Source organism: Fukomys damarensis, unplaced genomic scaffold (genome assembly GCF_012274545.1).
Source record: "Fukomys damarensis isolate Sample0158 unplaced genomic scaffold, DMR_v1.0_HiC HiC_scaffold_38, whole genome shotgun sequence".
Lineage (NCBI taxonomy): Eukaryota > Metazoa > Chordata > Mammalia > Rodentia > Bathyergidae > Fukomys > Fukomys damarensis.
This window is the reverse complement of record NW_022900950.1, coordinates 20,951,052-20,971,708: the sequence shown is the minus strand read 5'-3', so window position 1 is coordinate 20,971,708 and position 20,657 is coordinate 20,951,052.

Below are 20,657 nucleotides of genomic sequence, written 5' to 3'. Positions count from 1 at the left end.
TTTCACCATGCACAAAATTAAAATTCAAGTGGATTAAGGATCTAAACATTAAAAAAGAAACACTAAATCTGCTGGAAGTTAGGTTAGGCAGAACTCTTGAAGACGCTGGCATAAGTAAAGATTTTATGAACAAATCCTCAGTAGCATGGAAACTAGCAGAAAGAATCAAGAACTGGGATCTCATTTTATTAAAAGGCTTCTGCATTGAAAAAGAAACCATCAACAGAACTAAGAGACAACGTACAATTTGGGAAAAACTTTTTACCAGCTGCTCCTCAGACAAGGGACAATTATCTATAATATACAAATAACTCAAAACAGTCCCCTAAATATAAAGACCCAATTCAAAAATGGGTATCTGAAATGGACAGACATTTCTCAGACAAAAAATAAAAGCAGCAAGTAAATGTATGAAAAATTTTTCCACATCACTGGTCATTTGAGAGATGCCAATGAAAACAACACTAAGATTCCACCTCACCCTACAAAGAATGACTGCTATCAAGAAATCAATCAATAACAAACGTTGGCAGGGTTGTGGGGAGAAAGGAACCCTTCTCCTTTGTTGGTGTGAGTGAAGATTGGTGGAACCATCATGGAAATCAATATAGATATACCTCAAAGAGCTGGGACTAGAGGTTCCATTTGACTCAGCCATTCCTCTGCTGGGTATCTTTCCAAAAGAATTAAAAGAATCATATCGTAGTGATATATGCACACCAATATATATAGCGGCACAGGTTTTAATAGCTACAACTTGGAAACAGCCCATTTGCCCATCAGTTGGATAAAGAAGATGTGTATCGTATAAAATGGAGTATTACTCATCCATTAAAAATGAGAAATTAGATTCATTCATAGGGAAATGGATACATATTATGGATATACTCCTAGGTGAAATAAATAAGTCACACATGTGTAAATACTGAATAGTTTCTCCAGTGTGAATAAACTGTAATTGTACATAAGATCCTCATGAGATATCTGACATTATGAAATGGGAATAAAAGGGCTAAATCTGTAGGGAAAGTGGGAAGGGTAGGGGAAAGGTAATAAGGGAAAAGAAAAAATTGAGACAAAATGAAACGATGGAAATAAAGATTTTTTAAATGGTGATAGGAGTAGGGGGTGAAGGGAGGGCAGGGACATGGGTAAAAAATGAGAACCAAGGCCTGTCATGTAAAGGTACAAGATCTCAATAATGAATGCAACTATACTGTATACCTAATATGCAGCAATAAACTTAATGATAAAAAGCTTCTGTGCAACAAGAGAAACAGACAACATTGTGAAGAGACAAGCCACAATGTGAGAAAAAATTTTGACCAGCTGTTACTCAGACAAAGGTCTACTACCTAGAATATAAAGAATTTAACAAAAATCTGACCTCCAAAATTTAAAAATCCTATTGAAACATGGTTATCTGAAATGAACAGACATTTCTCAAGGACAAAGAAGTAGAAATAGCAAATAAACATATGAAAAAAAATGTTCAACATCACTTGTCATTCAAGAGATGCAAATTAAAACAACACTGGAATTTCATCTCACCCCAGAAAGAATGACTGCTATCATGAAATCATCCAATAACAAATGCTGGTGGGGCTGGGGGAGAAAAAGAACCCTGATCCACTCCTGGTGGGAGTGTAGATCAGTACAAACACTGTGGAAATCAGTATGGAAATACCTCTAAGAACTAATGTTGGAAGTCCAATTTGACCTAGCCATTACCCTGCTGAGTATCTTCCCCAAATAATTAAATGAATCATACCACAGCAACATATGTGCACCCAAGTTCATAGTGGCACAGTGTGGAATAGCTAGAACTTGAAAGCAGCCCAATTGTCCATCAGTTGTCAACAGGATAAAAAAAAAAATGTTTTTTTCCTAAAATGGAGTACTACTCAACCATAAAAAAATGAGACATTAGAGACTTTTATAGCTAAATTGATGCACACTGAGACAATATTCCAGTGAAATAAATCATACACATGTGTAAATACGGAATAGTTTCTCTGGTGTGAGAAACTGAAAGTGTAAATAAGGACTAAAAGGTATAGCAGATATTGTGAAATAGGTAGAAAAGTGGCAAAGTGGAAGGGGATCAGGGAAGGGTAGGGGAAGGAAATAATGGGTGGGAATTAATATGAGAAAATAAAAAATGGAAACACAGTCTTTGTAAATAGGCAGGGGTGAAGAGGTTGAAGGGGTGGCAGGGAAATGGGAAAAAAAACTAAGAACCAAGACAGTTTATATAAACATGCAAATTTCTAATGCTGAGTGTCATTATATCATACATCTAGTATATGCCAATAAAATTAATTTAAAAATATACTGTGTTCCTTTAATAACTCTGTACTGTGCCTCTTCTTCTTGATTATTGGCAACCTAAGTCAACTCATTTTACTTGATTACTTCTTTAAAGCTCTTTGTCTCTAAATATTGTCACAATTTGAGTTACTGTGGTACTTCGACATATAAATTTAGGGTAACAAAATTTTACCCATAATAATTACTTTTTAAAATAAAAGTGATATTCTGCTACATTTGTGTGCAGAATCCTATTGTGAGTGTAATACAATGTGTAATCAAAGTACACAGTGATTGTAATATTTTTTTAAATTACTACAGTAAAGGATACATTGTCATTAATCCCCCTCCAATACTTCTATTGAATTCAAAGACACAATTTCTATCAATTCCTGGCTCAAATTAAAAAAAAAAAAATTTTGGTACCAGGGGTTGAACTCGCTCCTTGTGATTGTGAGGCAGGCTGCAAAACCACTGAGCTAAATCCCGGGCCCCTACATTTTTTTTGAGAATGAGGACCTTGAATTTTGCTTACATTGCTGATTTTTATGCTGTTTGTACACCTGAATAAATGGAGCATACTCTAAAAGCATGTGAGAATTACCTAAATAAATTGGGTAAATTTTGTGATACAGATTAGAATCCTCTCCATGTCCTCAATTATAGCTATGGTTACTGAGAGTGATATGGTTATATAGTAAGTCCTGCATAAATTTATGTGAAACAGGAAGAAAAGGGCTAAAGGTGTAGCGAAAGTGGGAATGGTGGGGGAATGGTAATAAGGGAAAATAAAAAAAATATGAGAAAATGCAAAATAGAAATAAAGTGTTTGTAAATGAGGAGGGGAGGAGGGGGTGAAGGGAGGGCAGGGACAAGGGGAAAAAATGAGAACCAAGACCTGTCATGTAAAGGTACAAGATCGCACTAATGAATGTAACTGCACTTTATACCTAAAATGTAACAATAAACTCAATGAGAAAAAAAAATTAAAAGATGCTATAGAAATTTTTAAAAAATTTGAGACTTAAATTTGACTATCTGTAAATATGTGTTTCTTATGTTCTATAGTTTACTGCTAGAGAGTAAGTGCATCTTGCATTAAATTATGGATGACAAACTTTTAAACTGATGTCTTATTAGATGATGACAAATGTATGTGTTACTTTATTCCTATTTAATTTCTTGCTTTTAATCCCTTCCTATAATAAACTGTAGCCATGTGTACAACCTGCTTATATTTTATTATATCAATATTCTAATATCATATTACCTTTGGGAAGGAAATTAAATCATGGGGAGCACTTTAATTATGAGTGGAATAGTCTGTTGATGAGTTCATTGCTGAAAGTGCACTTAGGAAGTATGGCCTAGTCATGAGCAGTGGGTCACTGAAGGCATTACAAGAATGATGTATTCTTGCCCTAACTTCTTTATCCCTCTGCTTCTTTTTTTTTTTTAAATTGAGTTTATTGGTACATTTTAGGTATACAGTACAGTTACGTTCATTACTGGGATCTTGTACCTTTACATGGCAGGTCTTGCTTCTCATTTTTTCCTCTTGTCCTCCCTTCACCCCCTCCTTCCCTCCTCATTTACAAACACTTTATTTCCATTTTTTCATTTTCTCATATTTTTTCTTTTTCCTTATTACTGTTCCTCTACACTTCCCACTTTCCCTACACCTTTAGCACCTTTCTTCCTATTTTCTGCTTCTTGATTTCCATGGAGTTAGCAGCTTTCATATATTACTAGCATGAGCAAAAGTAAGCCTCTCTTCTTTAAATTGTGATTTTTTGTTCTAACATAGTGGACAAAAAGCAATACAAAAAATTGGTACCAGAAAAGTGGGTCACTTATTTGTACCTTAGCATGTATGTAGTTCACAAACGTTAAGAAATGTTCTTTTTGGAGGGTGGTGTAAGTGTTTGAAAATGGGGAGTAGAGAATACTTAGAATATTGTCATCAGTCTTTGATGCCAATATTGGTCAAAGCTCAGAATGCCAGAATTTTAGACATCATTACATACAAGAAATAAAAGAATTTGGACAATCCTAACGATTGACTTGGGGAAGAAAATTCTCTTAAAAATTTAAGGAAAGGGAACAAGTATTTAATTATGTCAAAATTTCTCTATAATTCTATATTTATCCATATCCCAATATTTCATATGAGGCTAAATTTAAAAGTGGTACAATAATGAATCTGGTCATGGAAACTTCAAAGCAGCCCAACATTCAGGCTGTGTCATGGGTGATTCTAGCTGTTCTGCTTATCCTCAAATCAAGAGTGTCCAATAATTTGTTATTAAAAAGAAGAAACAAAATTATTGGATACTTTCACCTAGTTTAGCTATGTCTGAAGTATTATATTTTTTAAAGACTTTGGCACATATTCCAAAAAAGGAAAAAACAATAGTAAAATGTATTTTCCCACTAATTAATCAAAAATTGAAAATTAAGCCTTGAATATAGCTATTATAACAAGTGACAGTCTATGCCTTCCTTCTTAATCCTGAACTAAAATTTAGGGTTCACTATACATTTCTAGAATGTCTGTACATTCGGGAAAGATTGGTAAGGAAGCCAATTTGAATTCAATTCTATATTTATTCTCTCTCTCTCTCTCTCTCTCTCTCTCTCTCTCTCTCTCTCTCTTTGGTACCGGGTATTGAACTCAGGTCCTTGTGCTTATGAGGCAGGAGCCAGAACCACTGATCTAAATCCCCAGCCCTATATATTTACTTTCTTTACATTATGATAACAAATAGAAAATATAACATGTCATCTTTATATCAGAAGGAGGAGTAGCAGTCGTCTGCATGAATAACATCTGATCATTTTAACCCACATTGGATATGTAAGACTCAAGTCCCTGACTAAACTGTGAGTTTCATTCTTCCATTCAGGAGAATGTTTGTAAGACAAATTCATTCATAAGTCCAATAGTGTGAGTCTTACGTAAAAGATGCACTCTGTTCACCGTTTTTTTTTTAAGTCTTCAAATAGACTTTTAACTTTTTCTTGAATAAAGATTAAATTGAGTGGGTATTGATGCTGATGCTGATCCGGCATTCCCACACTGAAAACTTTCTCATTCGCATCTACCACTCTACCATGCTTTTTGGATATTATTGATAACTTCATTGGCACAGCCAACTCACACACTCTATGATCTTGTCCTTGTTCTTTAGAATTGTGCCAATGGTTGAACAATTAATGTTATAAGAATGAGTGACATTTACTATAATTTTGCTTCTGTCCAATTTCTCAATTATTTTCTCTTTTGTTTCTATGGTTATTGCATTGTGCTTCCTAGCAATACCCTCCATATCAGCACTGCTTTTCCTCTTGTTTCCAGACATCTGGGCTCTGATTAGTACTGCACTACTGTACTCTACCACATTGTACAGTAAGCACTATTGTGACAATGTCCAGAAGAAACATGAGCTACTTCCACAATTTGTTCACATCTACAAATGTTCATAATGTGAGATCTGTTTCTGTATCTGGGACAGTTTGCAACTTGAATGTTAGTTAGTCAGGGACCTGCTGTAGGACCAAAGGCCATGTGAAAACACAAGTTAAGAGTTTGTAAAGAGCAACGTGGAAAGATCACTTTATATTTATTGATACATCATTAATAATGGCCTACTTATAGAGGGTTTTACTACCTAGAATTTATTACATGGCATTTGCTTTGTAATTGTTAAGAAAAATTATGTGAAACCTGTACATTATGTTGGAGTATGTGTAAAAACCAGATATTGTTAAATAAGAGGGTGTTGGAATTTATCAACTTTTCATTTTGCTAAGCACCATTATGCTGAATAATAGACATTAAATGCTTTGGGCTAATTTTATATTAATTTGGATTTGTAAAGAATAACAAAAGTGTTAGCTGGGGATTTAGCGCAGTAGTTCAGCTGTCTGCCTCACAAGCCCAAGGACCCAAGTTTGACCCCCACCCAAAGAAAAAAAAAAAGAATAACCAAAGTGTTAAAAATTAACACTTCTACAGATAGTTATTATCCATAAACTACCTTTTACAGATTGTTATTACCATAGAAAAATGACTAGTTTGAATCTAGTCTTTTTTTCACAATTTTTGTGTTCTTTGAATCAACTATGCCATTTCATTAGTTCCTACTTCCTAACTTTTATAAAGGATTTTTCTTGTTGTTGTTGATTGGTTCATTGGTTTTTGACCCTAGTCATTATTTGTACAAAAATTGAATTTTTAACTTTTAAAAGATATTTTAAAACTTTTATTAAAACTATTATAATTGGAAATTTATTTGTCTTTTATGTATTCCTGATTGGTATGTGCTGTTACTTTCGTTTATCTTTAATGTAGGCTTTGCTTTGGTTTAAAAATTACATATTTTATTAATAAAATAATGTCATATTGTATTTTATTAATAAAAATAATTTACTAATAAAGTAACAACTTTGCACTTATCATCATAGCAAATTTAATAGGGACTTTAAGTCTCAACTTCTTTCTTCCTTGTATTTATTTTTTATTTTTTATTATCCTTGCCTTCTATTATTTGTTCATCTGTTTTTTAAATTTCCTATTTTTCAAATGACATTTTTCTTTCTTCTATTTAGGTATAATTCTTAAAATGATTCTTTTTAATTTACTTAAAGGTATCAATTTCATTAATATAATTTTAACTGAAAAGTTATAATTGTACTGTATCTATGGAAAACACTGTGGTGTTTTGCTATATACAATTGATTAGGAGTAAATAAATTAAGTCAATTAATGTATATATTATCATGCTTAATTGACACTTCATAGTTATACATTTAAATTTACTTAGCTATCTTAAAACATGCAGTATATTATTGACATAAGCCACTGTGTTGTGAAATAGATCTCAAGTTTATAACCCATCTAGATCAAATCCTATCCTTTGAAGTAACTAATTATCCATTGCTTTTTGCCTATCTCCGTTCTGGCCCCATGACCATTACTCTACTCTTTTCTTTTACGAGTTCTGCTCTTTTTGGATTCCACAAATAAGGAAGATCATCTAATATTTATTTTTCCTTGGCCTGGCATATTTGAGTTGATTTTGGTTTATACATTTTTTTGTTGTCAAAGACTAATATGTACTCAACTCTCTCACCTCTATGAAAAGGAGAACTCAAATGTTTTGTGGAATACTGTTTTATAAGTGTCCCGTTATTTTTCTTTCACATATAAAAATTAGTTTGGAATGTTTTATTAACTTAATTTACAAAATTTATCAAAAAAAAAACTCTTTAGAAAACAATTCCTTTTGGGGAGTATTTTTTCTTATGACTTTATTAGCACATGTTTGCAATGCATGATGATTATATTCACTGTAGAAGATTGGTATCTGTATGTAACATACTTGGATTACCTCTTTTTCACCCTTTCTCCCATCCCCTTTTAGTTCTAATTTCATATTCATTTATCTTATAAGATTTTGTAAAGTAAATTATTATATATACAGATAGAAAACCAAACTAATAGGACACATACAAAACATGTAAGATAATTGTACTATGTCAAAGTACACATTTAAATACATGATTCACACTGGATTACAATACCTTTTCTCCTTTTTCTCTTTTTTCCTATTTTTTGTGATATATATGGTTTTTCATGTAAGAGAAACCGTGCAATATTTAAATTAATGTGTTTGAGTTACTTCATCTCATGTTATGGCCTGAGGGTGCATCCATTTTCCCACAAATTATTTAAGTTATCCTTTTTTATGGTAGAGTAGTGCTTCGTTGTGTATAAATGACACATTTACTTTTATCTATTCATCTTTGACGGACATATAGGCTGTTTCCAAGATTCAACTATTATGAATTAGCATTATAATCCATAATAGAAACCTTTCTTATATTTCTCAAAAATTGGATTTATACAAAACCATGTGCATACCTACATTTTTGCTTTTATTTGTGCTTCATTTTGCAAAGTAATAATATCCTTTATAAGTTTTCTTTTCTGATTATAAAATACAAGAATAAAAATAAAGACTTATGAGACACTGAAAGATTATGAGAAATAAATTAGCAATATCATCCCTATCAGATAGAACTGATGTAATAAATTTGACTATTTTTTCTCATATACTTTTCTAAAAATGCAAAATAATGGGCAATAATATAGTCTCACATATATTTTAAGATGTTATCTTATGGATATTTTAAAATCATGATACATTTTATAAAGACAAACTTAAATGTTTATTTGATTTTATGCTAGGAAAATTTCATAACTAGTTTAAATGTTTTACAGATTCATATATATGTGCATAATATACACCCAGATCACTCTCCCTTGACCTGACTTTGATTCAGTGCATATAATGTATTTTGATTATATTTATCCCCTCATTACCCACCCTCACACCCCCACTTAAAGAGTTTTGCACAATTACATTGAGTAAATATATCACTTTTCTTTAACCTTCAAATTCTGTTTTGGTTGTTTTCCTTGATTGAAACTTTAGCAGTAACATTCAAAACAGAAATTATTTCCCAGATAACCATAGAGATGATGAGCAAAATGAAAGACATGATTCAAGACTCCAGAACAGAAAATGACAAAAAAATGGATGAGCTTAGGAACATAATAGAAACCATGAAGGCCAAGAATAAGAAAGAAATGGAAACGATCAACACCTAACATAGGACAGAAATGGAATCCATTAAACAGATTCACACAGATATCCAGGAGATTAAACACTCTATTGAAGCCTATGTAACAGAAAAAAAGATTGTGAAGATAGAATCTCAAATATAGAAGATAGGATAACAGACAGTGACCATGAAAAGAGAGGTCTCTTAAAAACAGTAAGGCACCATGAGAAATCCATCCAATAACTCCTGGATGATGCAAAGAAGAATAACATAAGACTGATAGGTATCCATGAAGTACCAGGAGAAAATGCAAATGACTTAAAAAAGCTGCTCACAGAAATCCAATAACCTGGATGATGCAAAGAAGAATAACATAAGACTGATAGGTATCCATGAAGTACCAGGAGAAAATGCAAATGACTTAAAAAAGCTGCTCACAGAATTAATGACTAAAAACTTCCCAGAGGGGAAGAATTAAACATAGAGATAAGCAAGGCATATAGGACACCAATTAGCCACGATAAAATAAATCTACACCTAGATGTATAATAATCAAGATCCCAGAAAACCAACAGAAGAACAAAATACTACAAGCAGTAAGAGAAAATAAACAAATCACGTGCAAAGGAAAGCCCATCAGAATCACAGCAGACCTTTCAACACAAACCCTTAGGTCAAGGAGAGCCTGGAGTGAGGTATTTAAAGTCCTAAAAAAAACCAAAAAACTAAACAAAACAAAAAAAACCTACAACCAAGATGGTTGTATCTTGCAAAACTCTCTCTCAAAATGGATAGAGAAACAAGAAACTTCCATGACAACACTTGAGAAAATTCATGAATACTAAACCAGCACTACAAAGAATTTTAAGCAATATTCTAGAAAAACACAAAGAAGATCACAACACCAGGAGGCCCAGCAGAGCAAATCAAATAGCCAAGGCAAGAAACTAAAAGGAGAGGACAAAAAATAAAAAGAGTCAACAAAAGAAAAATAACATGACCATAATAAGTCAGTACATATCGGTTATAACCACCAATGTCAATGGCCTCAATTCACCAATCAAGAGAAACAGATTGGCAGAATGGATTAAGAAGCAAAATCCAACAATATGTTGTATAAAGGAAACACACCTAGTGCAAAAAGAAGCCCGTATACTGAAAGTGAAAGGATGGAAAACAATTATCCACACAACAGGAGCCCAGAAAAAAGCAGGAGTAGCAATCTTATTCACAGAAAGCAAACTTCAAACCAAAACTGATTAAGAGAGACAAAGAAGGCCACTACATCCTTGTAAAGGGAACAATTCAAGAGGAAGAGATGACAGTCATAAACATATATGCACCAAATATAAATGCCCCAAACTATATAAAACAAATATTAAGTAACATGAAACAAATAACCACTAATACAATTGTAGTGGGGGATCTGAATACCCCACTATCACAAATAGACAGATCATCTAGGCAAAAAATCAACAATGAAATACTAGAACTGAACCAAACATTTGAATGTATGGACTTATTAGATGTCTATAGAGTGTACCACCCCAAAAAATCAGAACATACATTATTTTCTGCTGCACATGGGTCATTCCCCAAGATAGATCACATACTAGCTCACAAAACAGGTTTGAATAAATGCAAAAGAATTGAAGTTATTCCCTGTATATTATCAGATCACAGTGCAATAAAGCTGGACATCAATAGCATAAGAAACTGTAGGAATTTCAAAAACACATGGAAATTGAACAACACTCTCCTGAACAAGAGAAGGATCACAGAGGAAATTAAAGAAGAAATCAGACAGTTTTTACAAATAAACGAAAATGCCAACATAATATATGGGAATCTATGGGACACAATGAATGCAGTTCTATGTGGAAAATTCATAGCAGTGAATGGCCACATTAGGAAAACAGAGAAAGATCAAGTAAACAACCTAACAATGACTCTTAGACTCCTAGAAACAAAAGCAGGCCCAAAGCTTGAAAGAGAGGAAATTATAGATTAGAGTAGAAAACAGTGCAATGGAAACTAAGAAAACCATACAAAAAATGAATGAATTGAAGACTTGGTTTTTTGAAAGAATAAATAAAATTGATAAACCCATAGCAAACCTTATCAAAAAAAGAAAAGAAAAGACCAGATTCATGCAATCAGGAATGAAAAAGGTGAAGTCACAACAGATCCCACAGAAATCCAGAGATTTTTAATACATACTATGAGAACCCGTACTTTAATAAAATGGAAAACACAGAAGAAATGGACAGATTTCTAGATACTTATGAATTACCAAAGTTGAACAAAGAAGTTGAAAACAGTTTAAACACCCCAATCACAATCAGTGAAATTGAAAATTTACCAGCAAAGAAAAGCCCAGGCCCTGATGGATTCACTGTTGAATTTTACAAGACATTTAGAAAAGATCTACTGCCATTACTCTTCAGACTTTTCAATAAAATTTAAGGAGAATCAATACTTCCAAATTTGCTCCTGGAAATAAATAACACGTTGATTCCCAAACCTGGGAAAGATGTAACTGAAAAAGGGAACTACAGGCCAAACTCCTTAATGAATATAGATGCAAAAATCCTCAAGAAGATATTATCAAACAGAATAGAGAGGATCATCAAGAAGATCATACATCCTCACCAAGTCAGATTTATTCCAAGGATGGAAGGATGGTTCAACATAAGTAAATTAATAAATACAATACACTATTTTAACAAAGTCAAGGACAAGAACCACATGATCTTCTTGATAGATACAGAAAAATCATTTGACAAAATTAACATGCACTCATGATAAAAACTCTGTAAAGAATTGGAATAGATGGTCTATGTCTCAATTTAATAAAGGCTATCTATGAAAAACCAACAGCCAACATCATATTAAATGGCCAAAAACTGAAAACCTTCATGTTAAAATCAGGAACAAGACAAGGATGTCCACTATTACCACTCCTCTTCAATATAGTTCTGGAAACATTAGCCATAGCAATTAGACAAGAGAAAGAAATTAAAGTAATAAAGATAGGAAAGGAAGAAGTTAAACTGTCATTATTTGCTGATGATATGATACTCTACATTGAAGACCCAAAAAACTCCACCAAAAGACTTGTCAACTTAATTGACACTTTTAGCACAGTATTGGATACGAAGTCAACACCCCAAAATCAATAGCCTTCTTGTACACAAATAAAAGTCCTACTGAGAAAGAAATTAGGGAAACAATTCCTTTCACAATAGCATCCAAAAAAATGAAGTATCTGGGAATCAATCTAACAAAAGAAGAAAAAGACCTCTACACTGAAAAACACAGCACTCTGAAAATAGAGATGGAGGAAGGATGTAAAAAAATGGAAAGATGTCCCCTGCTACTGGGTAGGAAGGATCAACATAGTTTAAATGGCCATACTTCCAAAACTGCTATACAGATTCAATGAAATACCAGTTGAAATCCCAACACTATATTTCACAGAACTAGAAAGAAGAATCCAAATATTCATTTGGAACCATAAGAGACCTAGAATAGTGAAAGCCATACTAGGCAGCAGACACATGGCAGCGGGTATAACAATTTCCAATTTGAAACTATACTACAAAGCCACTGTGATAAAAACAGCATGGTACTGGCAAAGAAGCAGACCTGAGGATCAGCGGAACAGATTGGGAGACACAAAAACAACTCCAGATGCACTCAGCTACCTCATCTTTGACAAAGGAGCTGCCAGTCCCCACTGGGGGAAATATTAGCCTCTTTAATAAATGGTGTTGGAAAAACTGCATCTCAACCTGCCAAAAGATTAAAATTAGACCCTTATTTCTCACCATGCACTAAATTAAATTCCAAGTGGATTAAAGATCTAAACATAAAAACAAAAACATTAAACTTGCTGGAAGATAAGTTAGGCAGAACTCTGGAAGACACTGGCATAGGAAAAGACTTTATGAACAAATCTTCAGTAGCAAGGGAACTAGGAGAAAGAATCAACAAGTAGGATCTCATCTTATTAAAAAGCTTCTGCGCTGAAAAAGAAGCCATCAACAGAACTAAGAGACAGCCTATAATGTGGGAATTTTTTTTTACCAGCTGCTCCTCAGACAAACACTATTATCTAAAATATATAAAGAACTCAAAACAACCAGCCCCTCGTACCCAAATATAAAGACCCCATTCAAAATTGGGCATCTGAAATGAACAGACATTTCTCAGACAAAGAAATAAAAGCAGCAAGTAAATATATGAAGAATATGCTCGACATCACTGGTTATTCAAGTGATGCAGATGAAAACAACAGTGAGATTCCACCTCAACCCAGAAAGAATGGCTGCTATCAAGAAATCAACCAATAACAAATGTTTGGTGGGGTTGTGGGGAGAAAGGAACCCTTCTCCTTTGTTGATGGGAGTGCAGACTTGTGCAACCACTACAAAAGTCAATATAGAGATACCTCAAAGAACTAGGATTAGAGGTTCCATTTCACCCAGCCATTCCTCTGTTGAGCATCTTTCCAAAAGAATTAAAAGAACCATATCACAGTGATATATGAACCTCCATGTTTATAGTGGCACAGTTTGTAATAGCTAAAACTTGGAAACAGCCCATCTACTCATCAGTTGGATCCTGAATAAAGAAGATGTGGTTTTTCTATAAAATGGAATACTACTCAGCCATAAAGAATGAGAAAGTAGATTCATGCATAGGTAAATGGGTACATTTTAGGATATACTCCTAAGTGAAATAAGTCACACACATGTAAGTACTGAATAGTTTCTCTGGTGTGAAAAAACTAAAATAGTACTCAATATCCTAACAGTGAAATTAGCAATGTGAAATAGGAAGAAAAGGATCAAAGGTGTAGGGACAGTGAGAAGGATAGGGAAAGGGGAATAAGGGAAAAGGACAAAAAATATGAAAAAAATGTAAAAATGGAATTAAAGTGTTTGAAAGTCGGGAGGGGAGGAGGGGGTGAAGGGAGGGTGGCAACAAGGGAAAAAATGAGAACCAAGACCTGGCATGTAAAGGTACAAGATCCCAGTAATGAATTTAACTGTACTGTATACCTAGAATTTACCAATATATTCAATTAAAAACAATTTTAGCAGTAAACTAATTCAATCATTACCTTATATTTTGATCACAGATCATGTTTTTATTCTCATTGAATTTTCTTTGTTGAGAACACCACACTGACAATGGAAAATAATTTTATTCAAGAAGTTTTCCACATTTTATAATCTCTAAGTGAATTGAGAACTAGTTATGAATATTTCTGGATAAATACAAGGGGGTTCAAACATATTAGTAAACATTGCTGATTATTTGTTTATTTGTTTGCATTACCTGAAATTCTATCCAAGGCCTTCACACTGAGCTATTCTTCAGGATATACACACACACACATACACACACACACACACACACACACACACATGTATATGTATATATATTTTATTCTGAGACAGTGTTTTGTTAAAGGCAGAGCTTGAGCTCAAGATCTTTGTACTTCAGTCTTCAGAGTGCTGATTTTACATATATGTCCTAAAGCACTTGTCTATTGTTGACAATATTTTTACTTTCAAAAGTGCTATGTTTTTGAAGAAGAATGGTAGAACACAACATGTAAATTGCAATGTCCTCACTTTCAGATGGTGAGAAAAAAAGTGAGCTTTTGTAATCATGCTGCATTCACTTTATACTGATTAAAATTTCCTCATTTTTGCCCTTTGTGTTTTGAATTTTTAATGTTTTATTTATTTTATTTTTTTACACTGCAGTGAAGACTCTTGACCAGATACAATTGTAATCTCACATATCTTATTTTTTTTGTTTTTTGAAAATGAATGAATTATTTGTATAGAATTATTTAAAGTTTTGTATTTCACCATACCATTATGTTCTCTGCTTTAGTCCCTCTGTTTAAGATTCTTTTTTGTTTGTTTGCTTGCTTGTTTTTCTACTGGGGTTCAAACTCATTACCTTGTGCTTGTGAGGCAGGCAGCCAAACAACTAAACTAAATTCCTCTTCCCCTATTTTTTTCCTTTTTTTTTTTTTTTTGGTACCGGGGATCAAACTTGGGTATCCCTTGTGTTTATTGTCTCTATTTACTACCCTCTTTTAAAAATATTACCATATGTTTTTATCATGTAGAATTCAAATCATTGACTACCATCAACTCTATACTCTTATGAATATATGTCAAATACATAAGATATTAAGGATAACAAATTAGATAAGGATAAATGAAGTTAAAGTCCTTTAAATAACAAATAGAAAGTCAGCTAGATGATAGAGGCCAAAAATTATTTTCAGGGTCTTCTCTTTAAAATCTGAAACCTTTCAAATTCAAATTGTTGTAATAGCAGAAAGTATACATATTTTAAAATTTTACATAAGTTATGTCAATCAATGTATTTATTTATTTTTTGGTACCAGGGATCAAATATATGTTTACTTTTGAAATAAATATTTAACATTTTTGTTTATTGGAATGTATTTCAACAAATTCCATTATAAATTTACTTAGACATATAAATTATATTCTATTTTAAAGTCATAACAGTTATTATAACTGTACTTCCCATGCCATGTGTAGAATATTTTATATGAAATAAGATGCTGGCCAAATGTTCCTCAAAGGGTTTGCACACGGCAATTTGGAACCATGGTATCATCTTAATATTTCCACAAACATTGATGAGTTTTTACTCAAGTTAAATGCACTCCTTTCAGAGATAATTGAGGGCTGGGTTTCTATGACTGGCAGTAAGGTTTCTTTCTTCAGAGCCAAAATCTACATCATTTGAAAACAACCATTTGTAGTAGTATCGTTACTATTGAAGCTGGACTTCAATAAATAACTTGCAAACTTTGACAATCGAAGTACATAGTTAAGTCATTAAAAGAATCAATGTTATAAAAGTAGAGAAAACTTTTTAAACTACTGATCAAGAAAGAAAACAAATGGAAGAAATGCAGTTAGTAAAGTTCAGTGTTAAAAGTTTCATGCTGGAAGGTCAGAACACTTATGAGAGTAGCGCTGTGGTGTGGGTGCCAGTTACTTCCATCTCTGTGTGGTGATTCATTAACATTACTATAGTTTTAGTTTAGAAATATAAGTGATGCATCATATACTGTATTGCTACTTGGATTAGAAAACACATTTAAGGCATTTTTAAACCAGCAGGAAAAAGAATGCAATTTTAATGATGAAAATACCTAAAATATAACTTGCAATTTTTAAATGATAGGTTGTTTTTTACACTTTGTTCTCATTAAATGATCTGGTTTGCCTCTGTTAAAAATAATTTATTGGTTATTTTCTGAAGTCCCCATTCAATATTGTGGTAAAGACAGTCAAAGAGGAACACATTCATCATGGGGAAGCTAAGGAAGAAATTTAAAAAGTGTATGAAATAGTTACCATGTTTCCACATTTCTGCTGAAATGCCAAGTCCATTTTAAGCTTGTCTCCTAATCAGGAAGATATACATGGAAAGGAAGATAAAAGATTTCCTATTGTCTCAGCAGGCTCAAAACATAGCACAGAATATAAGTCACAAAGGCATAGTGTTTAGGTCAAAGAACAGAGCTGCTGAGCAATCCACAGACATCCATGGCAGGCTTACAATGCAATGAGATTCGGGACTTTGGCAAAATAGAGAAAAGGGTGCAAAATGTTTTAGGAAGCCAATTGAAAAAGACTATATGTAAAGTGAACTTTAATCTACCTTATAAACAGATGCCACATTTTTTTCTAAATAGAAATAAAGATTCCGTTTTGAGACCATCACATCCAAGCACCAGGGTTAAAATAAAATAGAAATGCTCAAATAAGAATAGGCAAGATTCAGTCTATACTGAAATATAGCAGGTTAGATCTTTAGATCTAAACTGATTATACAAGAGCCTCGTATGTAACTCTAGTTTGTTTTACATAATCATATTTAATGTATTTTACTTTCGCATAGTATTAACTTAAAATAAACTTTTCTAGGACAAGGGACTTAACACATGCCTTTCAGGCACAAATACTGAGTTTGATCCCTGCTAGCAAAATAATAATAATAATAATAATAATAATAATAATAATAATAATAATAATAATAAAAATAAAACTTTTCTGTAATAGCTACAAGATTTATTTTCAATTCTGGTATCAGAGGATGATTCTTCTGTCTGTCCTTAGTGTTAATTCTTTCTCTAACCCTGTTGAGGTGCAGGGTCTTTAAACATAATATGACTGAAAAAATCACAGATGAACAAAATAATTGGTTTTAGTTTATAAGAGATTCATTATGTAGAAATGTGAAGACACAATATATTTAAATGGAGAAATGTCATGACTAGTGATTACTCTTCCTTTAGAGAAAGGCAAAGAAAATCTTCCTTTGGAATCTGACCTCAAGAGGTTAGAAAGTAGAGCAGGCAGTTGTGGTAGATTGAGCAAAAACACATATGCAAGAAAGAGACAGAGAGAGGAATGAAGAAAAGAGCCAGGTCCAGAAAAAAGGAACTTTCATTTATCTATCCATGGCCTAATTTTGCAATTTGAATATGTTCAAAAGTACCTATCTGAAGGTTAAAGTTCTTTTTGTTAAAGAGAACTTATATTTTAAAAAAGACTAGTTAGCAATCTCAAGCACTATATATTTTAGAAGATTTATAACATAAACTAGTGCTGCTTATTTCCTCTTTCTTCACAGAGTATTAAATTGGATAGTCACAGTCCATCAATGAATAGATTGGTATTCAAATTTAATTTTCACTGAACATATACATGCAAGAAAGTTCTAAACATTAATGATAATAGCAGCTGCCTTTTATTCAGCACCTATTAAGTTTTAAGCACTGTTCTGAATGATTTATATTTGTTATTTCTTTTAAAAATGAAACTTCTCCAAGAACATATAACATTTACCAATATTACTAAGTAGGAAAGCTCAGATCTATCCACATTACATAGCTAGAAAATTGAAGAGATGGAAATTGGATTGAGCTTTTTATGGCTTCAGAGCCCTATCTGTTGCCACACACACACACACACACACACACACACACACACACACACACGATCTGAACACTTACTCTGTCCTACTTCAATTTAGAGCAATATTTTTAAGAGTAAGTATGCTTCTTAGGTAGTACATGTAATAGACTGTTAGGTTTGATTGTGCAATAAAAGCCAGAATATGCTTTCAAAACCATGCATTTGTTTTTCCTGAATTTCTTACTGGTAAACAGAAAAGCCAGTTCTCATGTTAGGTAACTGTCTAATATTTTTTCTACTCCTCTTGGAATTTTCTTTTCTGTGAATTTTTCTTTTCAGTGCCTGGGATACTACATTTCTAAATTTTCTGCTACCTCCTGCACCCTTCCTTCTTTTCAATTATTTTTCTGTTCAATCTTATAACATTCTTTTAAAGTTTCATATTTTATTCTGATATCTTTTCAACCAAGTAATCAATTTCTCTTCAACCACATGTAATTTATGGGCTCATCTGATAAGCCAAATGTTATTAGTAAGCTGTAAGAACATCAACACTTCTTTTTGTGTTTATGCAAAATTATTTAATTCAATATTTATTCATTCAGTTGATTTGTAGAGGGATAGAATTAGTGTGGCAAGAATGGTACTTGTCTTGGGGCAAACAGTCAACAAAACAGATTAAGTGTCTGATCATAGCATTTTGAATGTCCCATCAAGAGCTTAAAATCATTATGCTGTAGATCAAAGTTTTCGACACTTTGTCTCAAAGTGCATTTGTCTCTTTCTCTCTCTTAGTGACTGGCTTGCTATTCATTCATAAATTAGCCTCTTGGAGTCAATGTATCTTATAATGGTAGGTCAATTATGTCAATAAATGCTGGTGGTTCTGTCACTTATTATCTGACACATTGTGGGCTTTTTTTCCCCCTATTGACTCCCACAGCCTTGGTACAGATTCTTCTCATGTGAATTCCCCAACCAGTGCCTAAGAACTACTTTACTAGCCCAGATGCCTCCTACATAATCAATTTTTTACACTAATTCTAGAATGACCTTTCTCAAAAGCAGATTTAATCAGGAAACTTCTCTACTCAGAAGCCCTGCATGTCTTCCCAAGGCACAATTTAAAGTTCAAACAGTTTAGTGTACAAAACTTTGCCTCATTTTCTCCCTTCAGTTTAATTTTTGCTTAACTACATTCTTAGGTGTCATGGTTATATGCAGTCTACATACTGAATGGAACAGTTTCTCACTTTTGTGTGTTTCTCCCTTCAGTCTTTCTCTATTTAAACACTTTCTTCTTAGGGGGGTATTTCAAACCTTTCTCCATGAATTAGAAAAATTCCTGGCATGCTTACTTCTGCATTCCATGCATCTCTAAAATAATTTTTCAAATGATTCATTTTCTTAATTCACAATCTGAATCATGAATGTGGTGAGTCTATTTAAGCTTTACCTACATTTTAAAATTTTAGCACTACCTGGACCATGAAAATCTCCAAATGCATATGTATCAGAATAATGTAAGGAATGGCTGTGTGCTTGACCAGTATGGTCTGGAGATACCAGTTTTATGTCATAGCAGAGTAGATACAGCATTGAAGTGCATGCACTATTTCATGCTGTTGGCCCTGAAGAGAGAAGATTGTGAGTAAAGCAATATCGTTTTTAAAAGGATGGGTACCTGTAAAAGTACAACTGCTAGCTTGTCTGGGACTTGAAATCTGAAGCTATGAATCAACAAGACAGCTGAGATACAATATAATAGAAATATATGCAATGCACTCAAAATCTGTCTCTCTCTGTCTCTCTCTCTCTCTCTCTCTCTCTCTCTCTCTCTCTCTCTCTCTCTCTCCATTCACCCTTCTTTCTTTCCCTTTCACTTTTTAAATTTCCAGTATCATATTAAAGAAAAAATAGTATAATGTCTTTTTCATTTATGATATCAGAGATTGTCCATACTTACTGAGTTTTTTTTTTCTTCTGGTGACATGCTTGTTCAGACTATAAGTGAAGTTTTATTCACTTTCTTGCTTTAGTCATAAAATTGTAAATCTTTCTCAGAAACTAAAATGTGAGGCTTGCTCTTTACCCTCCCTAGTTCTGCCCTCCTTTGAGGCCTGAATTCAAGCTTCATAGAATTCAGTTTAACTTTTTTTTATTTGTTTGATTTGTGGATGACAATTCTAACTTATGAAAGCCTTTGGTTTGTATTTTCTAATGTCTGTATTTTCTAATGCTGTATTTTCAGTCAAAGTGCATGTAGTTTCTTCCCACTAATATTTTTCTGCCTCCTTCCTTTCCTGGGTAGTACTAGTCCAGGATCATGTAAAGGCAGTACAGAATATTGGTTAGGTCACAAGTTGTATGAAACAAAGCACCTAAATACTAATACGGTTCTCCTTACATGTTAAATGCAACATCATAATTTTTTTTAACATGACTGGGTTTCCCATGAGACTTAAAATGTTTTAAAAGTATAAAATACTTTGGAAGTGCCACTGCCTGCCTCACAAGTGAAAGGTCCTAAGTATGATCCCTGGTATGGAAAAAAAAAAAAAAAAAAAAAAAAACTTTGGAAAGAAAATGTTGACAACCAATTTTATATTATAGTTTACTTAAACACTTGAAATGTTTATACATATCCTTATGGTTCTCCTGTTCATCCTCTAGTTATGTGTTTAGGTATTTTTCTTAAATGGTCTTTTCATGTCATTGTTCCTT